The 16675-nt window shown below is 42.8% G+C and overlaps 1 protein-coding gene across 1 annotated transcript in view; it reads left to right on the top strand.

Moving 5' to 3' along the window:
• The first annotated feature begins 2467 nt into the window (after window positions 1-2467).
• Window positions 2468-16675, top strand: part of LOC143923338 (uncharacterized) — a 65047-nt gene continuing 50839 nt past the window's right edge. The window contains exon 1 of the mRNA XM_077446951.1: window positions 2468-2571. The gene's annotated coding sequence lies outside the window, so the exon portion shown is untranslated. The remainder of the gene's footprint in view (window positions 2572-16675) is intronic.

A 16675-nucleotide genomic window follows, 5' to 3' on the forward strand; every position in this document is an offset into this window, starting at 1 on the left:
CAATACAAGTTAATAATACAAGTTTTAACGTTGTATAGGGCTATCAAACTTGAATAAAGGAACTTCTCAGTTATTCATTTGGAATAACAACAATAGTACAGTTACCGTATAGAGAGTATTATGGGAATCTTTTATCAGTAAACATGTGTGAAGAATATAATCATAACAATTAATAAACCTGATATAATTTGCATAATGGAAAATTAATAATATGTCATATATTAAAGAATTAGACATAGAGATACAACTATGTTGGATAAATCGGTCTGTATTGGGATGTCCCGGAGAGACACCCACCCAACCAGGGCCAAGGTCCGGCTACGTGGCCCGGTTTTTCCTAGCCCACGCTTTCAACCTATTTTGAAAATTTTGTAGGCGAGAGAGAAGGTTAAGCTGGCAGAAGTCCTGTAATCTGGGGGAAATATGGATGCCGAGGTATTTTATACTCTCAGCCCATTGAAGTGGAAGTGACGGATCCGCTAACTGTGTAGCACCCGGATCCACTGGCCTTACCTGGGACTTGTCCGAAGAAAATTAAGTTCAATACTTTTCCGAGCATGCGTCAAATTTTTTCCGAGCATGCGTATGAATTTTTGTGCGTCGGAATTGCTACAGACGATGGGAATTTCCGATCGAAACTTAAGCCGCGTACACACGGGCGGACTGTATGGCCAACTTAGTCCGTCAGACAATCCGACGGACAGTCCATCCTACTTTCGAATGAACGGACTTGACCACACACGGATGCACAAACAGTCCGTCGAAAGCTTGCGCAATGACATGTACAGCACGTACGACGGGACTAGAAATAGGAAGTCCAATACCCAGAAATGCAACCTTTCGCCATGTAAATCCTTTCTGAGCATGTGCCATACTTAGTCCGTCTGACTAGCCTACTGACGAGCGGATTGTCCACTGAAACCAAAGTATGACGGACAGTATTACGGAAATTCCGAAATACTTAGTACGCCAGACTGCACGCTGAAAAAGTCCGCTGAAGCCCACACACGAGCGGACTGTCCGCTGAAATCTGTTTCGACGGACTAAGTTGGCCAGACAGTCCGCCCGTGTGTACGCGGCTTTAGAGAGAAAAAATTTAGAGAACATGCTCTAAATCTTTTGCTGGCCGAAATTCCACTGGAAAAAAAGTCCAATGGAGCCTACACATGGCCATATTTTCCCATAAAAAGCTCTCATCCGTCTTTCCGAAGAATTTCTGATCGTGTGCATTAGACCTGACATGTCAGTGAAGCGTGAGAGGAGCTCCAATGCTGCTGGAGGCAAAGGATAATATCAGCATAAAGTGCTATTTTTACCTCCAGGGATCCGACCCACACCCCCACCAGCCCCCCCCCCCCCCCAGACGACAGCATACGAGGACCATAGTGCAATGGCCAGGGACTCAACCACCAAGGAGAAAAGGGTGCCTTGCTCCACAGGGAATGAAGAGGATAACACCCCTCCAAGTTTAATCTGTTCTGTTCGGTTTCTGATATAAGAGCTGTATCCATTTTCTAAAAGTGGGGCCAAAACCATATATCTTGAGTACCTCCTCCATGTAGTGCCCCGGACACCCCTACAGGGTTCACTCTGTGTCCAGCGAGGGGCTTAGGCCCCATCCTCTCGTGTCCTGTGCAGTCCCTTGATGGTCTCCCAGATATTAAAACATCTCCACCCCCCTTGGATGCGCACACAATTTGAAGACGTGTAATGTTTGGTATTTATTTATTCAGTGCCACCTCGTTTTTTATATTTTACCCAAAATCATATGGTGCGGGTTTTGCACTAAAATAAATTTTATTATTTTTGTTCCTAAAAATTTGGCATTCAGTCAACAGTTGCGCAAATATCATGTGAAACAAAAACGTGCAACTATCAAAGGACATAAAAGCTGGCTAATCTGGTTCTAATATCGCCGGAGCCGGAAACCAATGAGCTTCCAGGTTTTATTACCAAAGCTTAATTGAACAAGCTGGGGTTAGAAGCTCATTGGTTTCTATGCAGAAGTGAGCCTGATTTTGCACTTTCCAGCTTTAGTAAATAAACCCCATCGCATACTTAAAAGTGGGGTATGCCTGTACTTACAGACTAATGGGCCTTGTTCATGTTTTTAACATTATACTCATTAAAATGTATTCAAAATGTATCTTTCTCATCATTATCTGTTGATGACCTCTTCCCTCCCATCTGATCCATTGTATCCTCTGGGATGAGGTGCCGAACTTTTTTGGGTGTTTAACCACTAATCAAACACAACCAATATGACTTGCAACCTCCACCTTTTTATTCTACGGGGCCTCTGCTTTCAGAAAATATATATAATGTTCTGGGGGTTTAATTAATGTTATTACAAAAAAAAAAAAATTAAGATTTTTACATGTATGTGGAGAATGAAAAAAATTGCTCTGGAGCCAAACAGGTTAAGGGCGTATTGTTTGAGGATGACGTGCACAGCAACGCTCTCACATATTCTTCTTATATTCTTTTCCTCATTCTGTATTATCACAACAGCAGCACACGGCTTCTCCAGCTTGGTATGAGAAAGGTCCCCATCGATCGTCCCGTGGGAAGGTAAGGAAACGATATTTGAGGTGAACATTCCGAATTAGTAAATATAGTTACAGAGCAATGTCTAGAAACAGCTAGTAAAGAGGAGTCTGGGGGTTATTTACTAAAGGCAAATCCACTTTGCACTGAAAGTGCACTTGGAAGTAAAGTCACTGTAGATCCGAGGGTGAGATGCAAGGAAAATAAAAAAACGCATTTTAGCTTGCACGTGATTGGATGATAAAATCAGCAGAGCTTCCACTCATTTCAGACCTACCCCTTATGCAGTATACACATGATTGGAATTTTGGACGGAAACAGCTCTGATGGTTTTCCCGACTGGGATTTCGCTCAAGCTATCTTGCTTACACATGGTCACATAAAATTCCGGCTGCCAAAAACTTGGTGCCTTACAACACGTACGACAGGACTAGAAAAAGGAAGTTCAATACCCAGTAGCCAATAGGTTCCATCTCGTAGTTGAATCTGAGCATGCGTGAGTTTTTGCGTGTCGGAATTGCATACACGCGATCGGAATTTCCGATAGAAACTTTTTCCCGTTGGAAAAATTGAGAACATGCTCTGAAATTTTTGCTGGCGGGAATTCGGCCAGCTAAATTCCGATGGAGCCTACGCACGGTCGGTGTCCTTTTCTGCCGAAAAGCTCTCATCGGTCTTTTGCTGGCTGAAATTCCGATCGTGTGTACGCGGCATTAGATTTAGAGCAACTGCACTTTCAAGTAAACTTGCAGTGCAAAGTAGACATGCACACACTGAAATATTTTGTTTCAGAATTTCGTTTTCGGCCGAAAAATAAATTTATTTAGTTACTCCCGAAATTCGTTTTTATTTATTTTGTTTCGTTAAAAAATGCATTCGTCCCAAAATCTGAAATAATTAAGGTTGAATCTGTCATTGAAGGCTTATGGTGTCTGTCGAATGTTCTAAGAAGATTTGAGGGAGCAGCTAAACTGTATGGCGCCGCAATCGTACATTTCTGGTCGAATGTTCCACCTACAAGCTATAGTAGAATTCTAATGTTGTATGACACTAGTAATAATTACCGTATTTATCGGCGTATAACACGCACCGGCGTATAACACGCACCCCAAGTTTAGGAGGGAAGTTTAAGGAAAAAACTTTTAGGAGGCAAGTTTAAGGTAAAAACCTTACATTTTAAATGCCCATCAATGTAGCCTTCCACTGTCCCCCTGCAGCCCTACACTGTCCCCCTGCAGCCCTACACTGTCCCCCTGCAGCCTTCCACAAAATTGCAGTATGGTAAGTTTTAAATTTACCGCCCCCGTCGCCATCTTCGGCTCCTCCCGCCGCCGCAGTCGAGGTCTTCGGCTCCTCCCGCCGCCGACATAGACCGAGCCGAGCCGAGGGTACTCGGCTACACGGCTCTGCTCGCAGTAACGCCCCCGTCCCGCCCCTTGTCCTGGCTCCTGTGATGGACACAACACCGGGCCAATGGCGGGACGTAAAGGCTAGGAGGTGGGACTGGGCGTGACTGAGAGCAGAGCCGAGTACACAGTACACTCGGCTCAGCTCGGTAATTGTCGGCGGCGCTCCACAGAGCGCAGATCGGCGGGGGGATCGGCGTATAACAAGCACCCACGATTTTCCCCTGATTTTAAGGGGAAAAAAGTGCGTGTTATATGCCGATAAATACGGTATATTTGTTAATTATTATTACTAGTCAACCAACATTAGAATTCTTCTGTAGCCTATGGGCGGAGCATTTGACCATAAGTGTCCACTCGTGGCGACTGCTTCGTCGAATCTTCATGTGGAATCTTTTCTCTCTTTGTGTAATAATCTTGGACTATTAGAGTTAGGTTAGGCACATTCAACCGTTTTTGTTATTGTCTCTATCATGTTGAATCTTTTCTCTCTATGTTGAATCTTTTCTCTCTATGGTGAATCTTTTCTGTCTATGTCGAATCTTTTCTTTCTATGTTAAATCTTTTCTCTCTATGTCGAATCTTTTCTCTCTATGTGGAATAATCTTGGACTAATAGAGTTAGGTTAGGCACATTCAACCGTTTTTGCTATTGTCTCTATAATGTTGAATCTTTTCTCTCTATGTTGAATCTTTTCTCTCTATGTAGAATCTTTTCTGTCTATGTCGAATCTTTTCTTTCTATGTCAAATCTTTTCTCTCTATGTGGAATCTTTTCTCTCTATGTTGAATCTTTCCTCTCTATTTCAAATCTTTTCTCTCTAGGTCGAATAATCTTGGACTAATAGAGTTAGGTTAGGCACATTCAACCGTTTTTGCTATTGTCTCTATAATGTTGAATCTTTTCTGTCTATGTCGAATCTTTTCTTTCTATGTCAAATCTTTTCTCTCTATGTGGAATCTTTTTTCTCTATGTTGAATCTTTTCTCTTTATGTCGAATAATCTTGGACTAATAGAGTTAGGTTAGGCAAATTCAACCGTTTTTGCTATTGTCTCTATCATGTTGAATCTTTTCTCTCTATGTGGAATCTTTTCTCTCTATGTTGAATCTTTTCTCTCTATGTCGAATCTTTTCTCTCTATGTCGAATAATCTTGGACTAATAGAGTTAAGGTTAGGCACAATCGACCACAGGTTCGATGTACACAGATCGCTATTGTCAGCGTCATGTCGAATCTCCTATCTATATCCAACTGTTGTCACAGAGAAAACTAAAATAAAGCATTTGTTTATGTCGGATGTTTCAGTTTTCGGATTCTGCACATTCGTTACCGTTTGTTAAAATGATAACGAAAATACCCGAAATTCAGATGAAAATGCATTCGGACGAAAACGAATGCACATGTCTAGTGCAAAGTGGATTTACCTTTCATAAATAAGCCCTTCTGTGTCACAATACTTCAATGCTGCATTTAAAGATCCAGAATAATAAAAATGAAACCCTGCGATCTAACATTTTATTTTAAATCAATAGTGTTTATTATATTTCAAGGATTAGACATACAAGGAAATCTTTAGAAGTTAGTGGAACGGAAAGTTACAGTGTCCAGAACTTTTACGGAAAAGGACATAAAGGAAAGGGGAATAATAAACCAATGAGCAAACGCCGGGCACATCTCTTTAAAATAGCAAATAGAAGAGAAAGAATGTTTCATCGACAAGAGATGTGTCTAAACATCAAGGGTGACATGCCAATGGTGCCGGTGGGGTTATCGTGCCACCATTACAGATGAGCAGTACATAAAGAATGGTGGAGCCAGGCCGACCACTGTGCACAAAAAAGATTGACTTTTGCCATTTTTAACTGAAAACACAAATTGTTCAAATTGTGTTTGGGTGTTGAGGTGTGTCAGAAAAGAAGCGAACTCCGGAGGATCTGGTCTTTTTCCATCCTGAAGCCATGCATTTCTTGGCCGCTTCCATGCAATGACCAACGAAAGGAGAGCAATCATAATTTAATAGAAGGAGAGCCACGGCAGGATCAGGAGCCCGAATAGATCCGATGATTGATAAGTGGGAACACTTTATCCCAAATGGGTAACAGTAACATTATACAGCATGTATAATGACTTACCTTTGCGATTATAAGAAATTAGTATCGGGCAAAAATGAAAAATGTTCTAGACTAAAGAACTACAATATAATGATAGATTGTTATGGGGGATAAAGTTCTTTAGTCTAGAACATTTTTTCAAGTATCATGAACTTTAAGAAAGCAGGAATGATCCTCATCATGATACTCATCCTGGGAATTGCAATTTATGCAACCATCAAGATTGTATTCCGTCTGATGGGTAGAATCACCAAAATCAAACTGCCCGCTTCAGACCCAGACACAGCCATGGCTATGTTCTACTCAGAACATAAGTGGTATTGAGAATGATCAAGAGAGGACTTCGTCCTCCATGATCAAAGGAGCGATTGTAAGGAAAGGGAGAGTCACCCTTTACGTTTATACTCTTCTTATTACATCTAGAATCTGCTTGCATAGATATATATATATACTGAAGGTTAGTGAAACTGCTATTTGGCAATCTCTAACTAACCATAAAGATCAGAGGGAAAGAAGTATCTCATTCTTCCACGACCTCCTTTCTACATATCCCACAGAGTTTTAAAAACCCCCACATGCTTAACCCTTTCCCGCCTAAGCTTATTTCTGACATTTGGTGTTTACAAGTTAAAATCCATATTTTTTTGCTAGATAATTACTTAGGTCCCCCAAACATTATACATATATGTATATAAAAAAATAAAATAATATAATAAAAAAATATTAATTAATTATAAATATAAAAATATAAAAAAAAATCTTACTTATTTGTATATTAAATTGTATATTAAATTGTGTTTTTTTTTTTAAATATATATATTTTGATAATTTTATTGCTGCCACAAGGAATGTAAGCATCCCTTGTGACAGTTATAGGTGGTAACAGGTACTCTTTACAGAAGGATCGGGGGGATCTAAAAAACCTCTGCCCTTCAAAGTATTCAGATCGCCGAAAACAGCGATTCTGAATACTGTATACTATTTTTTAATCCGGCGTCATTGACAGCCGAGTAAACAGGAAGTGACACCATGACGTCACTTCCGTGTTTACATTCGGGGGACTGGAAGGAAGCCATTTTCGGCTTCGTGCCAATCTCTCTCTAGCTGGCGGAAGTGACGGACCGAGGATTGGGTCTCCTGGTGTGACGGGAGGCTCGGTCAGAGCAGCGGGAGGGATGTCCCCTCCCGCTGCTCCGGCATAACAATCGAGCAGCTTTTAGCCGCATCGGTTGTTATCCTTGGATAGCCGATCGCCCGCCCCTAAAACAGTACCTCCGAGGTTCCGAACTTATCCATTGTTATTATTAGATTCAATATCCAAGCACAATATGAGCTGATGTTGGCATACAAAAATTACTCTACGTCTAACTTTAACCCTTTCATGACTAAACCTATTTTTGACATGCGGTGTTTACAAGTTAAAATCCATATTTTTTGCTAGAAAATTACTTGGAACCCCCAAACATTATATATATATATATATATATATATATATATATATATATATATATATATATATATATATTTTATTTTTTTATTTTTTGCAGAGACTCTAGAGAATAAAACGGCAATTTAAAAAAAAAATCGTATTTATTTTATTTATTTTAAAATTAATAAATTGTTTTTAAAAAAAATAAATACATTTTGATCACTTTTATTGATGTTTGCATTCCTTGTGACAGTAATAGGTGGTGACAGGTACTCTTTATGGAGGGATCAGTCTAAAAGACCCCCAATCCCTCCTTTACACTTCAAAGTATTCAGATCGCCGTTTTCAGCGATTCTAAATACTCTATATATTTTTAAATCCGGTGCCATTGGCAGCCAAGTAAACCGGGAGTGATGCCATGACGTCGCTTCCGTGTTTACAATTAGGAGACTGGAGTGACACCACTTACGGCTTCCTTCCAGTCCCTCCCCAGCCGCTGGAAGCGGCGGATTGTGCATCGGTGCTCCCGATTGAACGGGAGCCCCAGTAAGAGCGGCTCCTCTGGCATAACAGCCAAGTGGCTTTTAGCCGCATCAGTTGTTATGGCTGGAAAGCCAATCGCCCGCTCTGAAAAACGGTACTGGGATGATGCCTGCAGATGCGGGCATCATCCTGGTAGAACCCTCGGAAGCCCGAGTACGCACAAAAATTTGGCAAAGTTTGGATGGACCACCCTAGAGCTTCTAACTATATAAAAAAAAAAAAACTGTAACTTGTTTAATTTATAGTAATTACCTCAAATTAAAGTTTAAGAAGAAACTATATCTTCCATACTGTATGTAACAGCGAGATAATTGATCTACGGCTACAGTGTGAACCCAATTGGGGTAGGCGCGACCTGCTATCTTGAACTTGATATCGATTTGTTAACTGGTTACCTTTATACTCTTGTTAATTACCTTAGGATATACGTATTTCTATGAGGAACTACGTGATGTATTGATGACTGTCATGAGCGGATGCTCTTGTTGTTGAAGAAATTTATAAATAAAAAAATAAAAAAGAGTTATGCCCCATACACACGATCGGAATTTCAGCCAGCAAAAGACCGATGAGAGATTTTCATCTGAAAACGCGACCGTGTGTACGCTCCATTGGAATTTAGCTGGCCGAATTGCGTCAGAAAAAATTTGATAGCATGTTCTCAATTTTCCTTTTGGAAAAACTTTCTATCGGAAATTCCGAACGTGTGTATGCAATTCCGACACGCAAAAACTCACGCATGCTCAGTTTCAACTACGAGACGGAAGCTATTAGCTGCTGGGTATTGAACTTCCTTTTTCTAGTCCCGTCGTACGTGTTGTACGTCACCGCGTTCTTGTCGGTCGGAATTTGGTGTGACCGTGTGTAGGCAAGACAGCTTGAGCAGAATTCCATCGGAAGAATTCCGACGGGAAAACCATCAGAGCTTTTTCCGAAGAGAATTCCGATTGTGTGTATGTGGCATAAGAGTTTGGGACATAGCCACTAGATATGCAGAAGGGAGCCTGTGTCACTGCTATTTCTCCAGCAGGACAACGAGGCATTTTTTTTTTTAAACTTGGATGTCCGGAGAGGTGTATGGCTGTGGTTCTCAACCTCAGTCCTCAAGTACCCCAAGCTGGCCATGTTTTCAGGTTTTCCCTTTATCTTGCACAGGTGCTTTAAATCAGAGTCAATGGCTTGGTATTTTGGACAGATATTTTATCTAAGCCCTTGTACACACGGTTGGAGATTCCGACAACCAAATCCGTCAGAGTAATTCCGACGGATTAATCCTGGATGAAGTCCGGAAGTGATGTTGCATACACACGGTCGGACTAAGTTGTCGGAAAATCCGATTGTACATAACGTGATGGCGTTATTTCGTTACGACGGGACTACGTTCAGGCTAGTAGCCAATAGCTTTGGCCTAGGAATTTGATCTGAGCATGCGTGGCACTTTGCCCGATCGGAGGAGGCTACACATGATCGGAGTATGTCCGATCGGAGCATTTTGTCTGAAAATTTTACCGGCAAGTTGGAAAAAACTTAGTCCGTCGGATATTCAGACAGAAACAGTCCGATGGAGACCACACACAGTCGGAATATCCGACAAAACGTTCCGATAGGAAACATTCCGACGGAATCTCCGAACGTGTGTACAAGGGCTTAGAGAAATTCCCAAAACATGGCCTGTTGGGGGTACTTGAGGACAGAGGTTGAGAACTACTGGTGTTTGGTACCAATGGTGTAGCAGCTTTAGGTGGGCTTCCCAATGCGAGGTGCAGCACGATGCTTTTAGTAGGTTTGTAGTAGTGGTATTCCGTTGTGAACAGCTGAAGTTGCAGGAAAGGTCAGTTTCCCATCTTGCGGTATCAGAACGTCTGATGTGAGGATTTTATACGTTGTGCAGCCCACGAATGCAGCCAGGAGGACAAGGTTGCTTTGATGTAGTGTAGTAATGTAGGGTGGGGGTGTGAGATCCAGAAGAAGGCGCACCCAGCAGCACTTTCAGTGGTCGCCCTATAACGGCTTGCTCAATCGAGACCCACGGCTTGTCTTTGGGTGGTGAGCACCAAGCAGAGGCTTGCTCCAGAATCACCACATGGTAATAACTCCGTGATCTAACATTTATCTGAGGTTTCAAATTAAACTTTAGTATTTTGTTGCGTTTACTCTTTTAATCCATTGTTCCCATTGAATGTTTTATACATTTGACTTTATGCTTCTTTAGCATTATCTTAACCACTTCAGCCTCGAAAGAATTGGCTGCTCAATGACCAGGCCATTTATTTCGATACGACGCTGCATCGCTTTAACTGACAATTGCGCGATCGTACGACGCTGTACCCAAATAAAATTGACATCCTTTTTTTTCCCCACAAATAGAGCTTTCTTTTGGTGGTATTTGATCACCTCTGCGGTTTTTATTTTCCTTGCATGTCCCCCTTGGATCTACAGCGACTTTACTTCCAAGTGCACTTGCAGTGCAAAGTGGATTTTCCTTTCTTTTGTTTAAACTTTGTTTATTAGGTTCGGTCACAGCTTCACAATCATGGCACAAGATGTGTTTAACAGTGACAGACAGTCTTAAGTTTTAACAGTAATAATAAGAAAGAAAACATATAAGAGCAGAAAGCATCATGATATAGGAAGCTGATGTATACATTTCAATATCAAGGCCGTGCAGGGCTGGACTGGGACAGAAATTTGGCCCTTGACTTCATCCAGACCGGCCCACTTACATTTTGAGTGTCCCATCAGCACTCCCTGACATCAGAGTGTCCCATCAGCAGCCCCCTTACATCAGAGTGTCCCATCAGCACTACCTGACATCAGAGTGTCCCATCAGCAGCCCCCTTACATCAGAGTGTCCCATCAGCAGCCCCCTTATATCAGAGTGTCCCATCACCAGCCTACTTACATCAGAGTGTCCCATCAGCAGCCCCCTTATATCAGAGTGTCCCATCAGCACTCCCTTACATCAGAGTGTCCCATCACCAGCCCTCTTATATCAGAGTGTCCCATCAGCACCCCCTTACATCAGTGTCCCATCAGAACCCCCTTACATCAGAGTGTCCCATCAGCAGCTCCCTTACATCAGAGTGTCCCATCAGAACCCCCTTACATCAGAGTGTCCCATCAGAACCCCCTTACATCAGAGTGTCCCATCAGAACCCCCTTACATCAGAGTGTCCCATCAGCACCCCCTTACATTAGAGTGTCCCATCAGCAGCCCCCTTACATCAGAGTGTCCCATCAGCAGCCCCCTTACATCAAAGTATCCCATCAGAACCCCCTTACATCAGAGTGTCCCATCAGAACCCCCTTACATCAGAGTATCCCATCAGAACCCCCTTACATCAGAGTGCCCCATCAGCACCCCCTTACATTAGAGTGTCCCATCAGCAGCCCCCTTACATCAGAGTGTCCCATCAGAACCCCCTTACATCAGAGTGTCCCATCAGCACCCCCTTACAGAGTGTCCCACCACCAGCCCCCTTACATCAGCGTGTCCCATTACCAGCCCCCTTACAACAGAGTGTCCCATCAGCACCCCCTTACATCAGAGGTTCTCATCAGCACCCCCTTACATCAGAGTGTCCCATCAGCAGCCCCCTTACATCAGAGTGTCCCATCAGCACCCCATTACATCAGAGTGTCCCATCAGCACCCCATTACATCAGAGTGTCCCATCAGCAGCTCCCTTACATCAGAGTGTCCCACCAGCACCCCCTTACATCAGAGTGTCCAATCAGCACCCCCTTACATCAGAGTGTCCCATCAGCACCCCATTACATCAGAGTGTCCCATCAGCACCCCCTTACATCAGAGTGTCCTATCATCAGCCCCTTACATCAGAGTGTCCCATCACCAGCCCCCTTACATCAGAGTGTCCCATCAGCACCCCCTTACATCAGAGTGTCCCATCAGCACCCCATTACATCAGAGTGTCCCATCAGCACCCCCTTACATCAGAGTGTCCCCTCAGCACCCCATTACATCAGAGTGTCCCATCACCAGCCCCGTTACATCAGAGTGTCCCATCACCAGCCCCCTTACATCAGAGTGTCCCATCACCAGCCCCCTTACATCAGAGTGGCCCACTGAGCCATCGCCCCACCGGGAAACTCCCGGTAGTCCCAATGGCCAGTACATGCCTGAGGCCGTGGTATTCTGACTGATCAACTATAGTTGCCAATAAACCCGGCTTTCCTCAGTGTGGCGGTCAGCCGGGCCCAATGTCCTTTCTTTTAATCCGTCACTCGAGCTGTGCCAGTCCCCCCGTCTGGGGGGGAAGTCGTCTGTGGCAGCCCGTGCCCACCCACGCCCAGGATCCACACCAAAAGAGGGGGGCAACCATGGCCTCCTGCTAGCCTCCTCCAGTGTGTCTCCCAGCCTCCGGGCGCGCCCCGGCCCCACGGTGCCAGATTTTCCTTTCTTAAAAAACCCACAATGTTTTTTTTATTTTTTAATAAAGAAATTGTTAAAAACTTTTACTGATGCCTTTGCCAAACCAACTATACGAAGCCCATGGCAGTCACCATTCTGGCTATCTTGCCAGCTTGTTGCGAGTTTACTTCTGGCAGTTAAAGTGTCAAAACATAAAAGTCACCTATCAGACGATCAGACTATGAACAGCGGAAAACGGGTGAATACAGGAAGCATTGGGGGTTATTTACGAAAGGCAAATCCACTTTGCACTACAAGTGCACTTGGAAGTGCCGTCGCTGTAAATCTGAGGGGTAGATCTGAAATGAGGGGAAGCTCTTCTGATTTTATTATCCAATCATGTGCAAGCTAAAATGCTGTTTTTTTATTTTCCTTGCATGTCCCCCTCAGATCTACAGTGACTTTACTTCCAAGTGCACTTTGCAATTGTAGTTTGCACTTGTAGTGCAAAGTGGAGTTGCCTTTCGTAAATAACCCCCATTGCTTTGTTTTCGGTTTAATAAACAATTTTCTGAAAGCAGAAGTTCCGGTTTGTTTTATACCGAGGATCTCAATCTCGACACAAGCGGTAAGTGAGCTTTAGGAGAGGAAAAATATGGAACAAGATGATTTTTAGAGTCATTTGCCTGGTTTTGCTCCCTTGCCTCAAGCAAGAAACCAAATTATTTTGGTAATTGGGACAGGAATGACGACATGCAGGCAACCTTCTGTTTTTGAAGAAGTTGGATAATAGATTCTAATACAGAAATAGTTAAGGAAAACCAGAGATAAATTGGTATACAATGTTACATATTTTTTTTAATGTTTTGGAAACTTTTAAATGTACTTCTGTGTGTTCTGTTCGAAAAATTATGAAGACCGACTAGTCTACTACGGTACAATAGCTGTATGGTGAAGAGTAGAATCACACTTTCCCATCTTGTTACTTTAGAAATGACCCTCATTTTGTTGAATGCTGTAGGCAGCCATTTTTTTTTGGCATCCTATAGTAAAGGCCAAATGACACATGGGTCCTGGAGAAGGGTTGCCCAGAAGTCTGAGCAACAACCCCTAAAGCTGGAACAATTCTAGAAAAAAAATATTCTGTGACCTGAGACTGGCATGTGTATATTAGGTCCTGGAATGGCGATGTGGCATGTTGGAAAAGCTGGTGTGGTCAATGATGGCCACTGTGGACTTGTTGGTGTCAACCTCTGTTTTTTTTTTTTTTTTTTTTTTAGACGTTCCTCAAAACCTCAAAATAAAAGAGGATTAAAAACAGTTCTTCTGTTCAGGTAAGCTTTAGAATTGACCCTCATTTTGTTGAATGCTGTAGGCAGCCATTTTTTTTTTGCCATCCTATTGTAAAGGCCAAATGACACCTGGGTCCTGGAGAAGGGTTGCCCAGAAGTCTAAGCAACAAGCGGTAAGTGAGCTTTAGGAGAGGAAGAATATGGGACAAGATGATTTTTAGAGTAATTTGCCTGGTTTTGCTCCCTTGCGTCAAGCAAGAAACCAAATTATTTTGGTAATTGGGACAGGAATGACGACATGCAGGCAACCTTCTGTTTTTGAAGAAGTTGGATAATAGATTCTAATACAGAAATAGTTAAGGAAAACCAGAGATAAATTGGTATACAATGTTATATATTTTTTTAATATTTTGGAAACTTTTAAATGTACTTCTGTGTGTTCTGTTAGAAAAATGATGAAGACCGACTAGTCTACTACAGTACAATAGCTGTATGGTGACAGTTTACTTGGGTGTGAAGAGTAGAACCACACTTTCCCATCTTGTTACTTTAGAAATGACCCTCATTTTGTTGAATGCTGTAGGCAGCCATTTTTTTTTTTTGGCATCCTATAGTAAAGGTCAAATGACACCTGGGTCCTGGAGAAGGGTTGCCCAGAAGTCTAAGCAACAACCTCTAAAGCTTGAGCACTTCTAGAAAAAAATATTCTGTGACCTGAGACTGGCATGTGTATATTAGGTCCTGGAATGGCGATGTGGCATGTTGGAAAAGCTGGGGTGGTCAATGTTGGCCACTGTGGACTTGTTGATGTCAACCTCTGTTTTTTTTTTTTAGACGTTCCTCAAAACTTCAAAATAAAAGAGGATTAAAAACAGTTCTTCTGTTCAGGTAAGCTTTAGAAATTACCCTCATTTTGTTGAATGCTGTAGGCAGCCATTTTTTTTTTTGACATTCTATTGTAAAGGCCAAATGACACCTGGGTCCTGGAGAAGGGTTGCCCAGAAGTCTAAGCAAGAACCTCTAAAGCTTGAACACTTCTAGAAAAAAAATATTCTGTGACCTGAGACTGGCATGTGTATATGAAGTCCTGGACTGGCGATGTGGCATGTTGGAAAAGCTGGTGCGGTCAATGTTGGCTACTGTGGACTTGTTGTTGTCAACCCCCCCCCCCCCCCCTTTTTTTTAGACATTCCTCAAAACTTCAAAATAAAGCAGGATTAAAAAAAAGTTCTGTCCAGATAAGCTACATAGGTTGTGAGAATTCTGTGCATGTATAGAAAAGCCATTCAAGTACACTTGCTAAAACCAAGTGCTGAGGAGATGGGTCTTTCTAATATGACCTTATGACAGGCATGTACTGGCCATTGAGAATACAGGGAGTTTCCCGGTGGGCCGATGGCTCAGTGGGCCGGTTTCAGTGACAAAGCAATGGCTGTGTGGCTTGCCCTCAACTTCATGCAGTGATGTGAGAAAGATTAGAAAAATACAGAGGACAATAAGTGAAATAATAAAAAGAGGTTAGTGAGGACTCCTTATGTTATGCTACTTTTTGCACAATTACGTATAGTTTTATATACTGTTTATACTGTTTTTGTGCTTGCTTTCAGAATTAAAGTGGGCTGGTCTGGATGAAATCCAGGGCCACATTTTTGTCCGAGTCCAGCCCTGCGTTATGATTAGTGATGGCCGAACGGTTCGCCCGGCGGTCGTTTCGCGGCGAATTTCCGACATTCGCGGTCCGCACGTTCGAACGCCTTTTTCCGTCGTTCGCCGCGGCGGACTTACGTGTTTAATGTATACAAGAACTTTAACCTTTGGTGACACGTTTATCATGTGATACAGGACAGCCAATTGAGACATGACAGCACATGGACACTTGTACATTCCCCCTAACCTATAAATACACCCGATCCGGTGGCCATTTTACATTCTTTCTTCTGTTACGATAGGGACAGGTTCCTGTGTGGAGTAGGGAGAGATAAACCACTAGCTATTTGGTACACAAAAGTTCTTTTCAGGACTGGTATAGGTGTTAGGTGTTGATAGGTTTGCTGTGCTGCTGATTCTTGCAGCAGCCTGAGTGTCTTTTGTTAGTTTAGAGAAAGGGAAAGGACGGTGTATGCTACAGGGACAGCCAGATTAGTCTTTCATCATCATCATCATCATCATCATCATTAGCTGTTACTATCAAGGTCCACAAAAGAGCTGTTCCAGTAACCACTAATCGTTCTCTTTTTTTGCCAATTTGTATATGGACAGGAAGGAAGCAGTGTTGTCAGGCAGTGAGGGTAATTTTAAAGACTTGCTGTTATTATTAGTTCCACAAAGGTTCTTTTCAGGACTGGTATCAGTGGTACAGTAATAGGCTTGTACATGTATAATATTCTTTCTTCCAAATATAGAAAGGATATTATACTTGACTGCTGCCCTTCTGCTGCAGTCTGCTAAACATTCACAACTCACTTGTTCCACAAAAGTTCTTATAAGGACTGGTAACTTGGTATAGGGTGCTACGGTACATAGGCTTGAGTGCGGTACAGTCTGCTGTTCTGTAAGGACCGCTATCGGTCCACAATAGATAGGGTTGACGTGCACCACTGCTGACCGCTGCCCTATACTGCAGCAGTCCTTCAGCGGTATAGGGACTGACGTACAGTCTGCTAATCACTAACACACAACCTGCTTGTTCCACAAAAGTTCTTATAAGGACTGGTAACTTGGTATAGGGTGCTACGGTACATAGGCTTGAGTGCGGTACAGTCTGCTGTTCTGTAAGGACCGCTATCGGTCCACAATAGATAGGGTTGACGTGCACCACTGCTGACCGCTGCCCTATACTGCAGCAGTCCTTCAGCGGTATAGGGACTGACGTACAGTCTGCTAAACACTAATACACAACCTGCTTGGTCCACAAAAGTTCTTATAAGGACTGGTAACTTGGTATAGGGTGCTACGGTACATAGGCTTGAGTGCGG

The sequence above is a fragment of the Lithobates pipiens genome, unplaced genomic scaffold, assembly GCF_037356315.1.
Source record: "Lithobates pipiens isolate NorthernLeopardFrog02 unplaced genomic scaffold, aLitPip1_a1.2 Scaffold_22, whole genome shotgun sequence".
NCBI classification, from domain to species: Eukaryota; Metazoa; Chordata; class Amphibia; order Anura; family Ranidae; genus Lithobates; species Lithobates pipiens.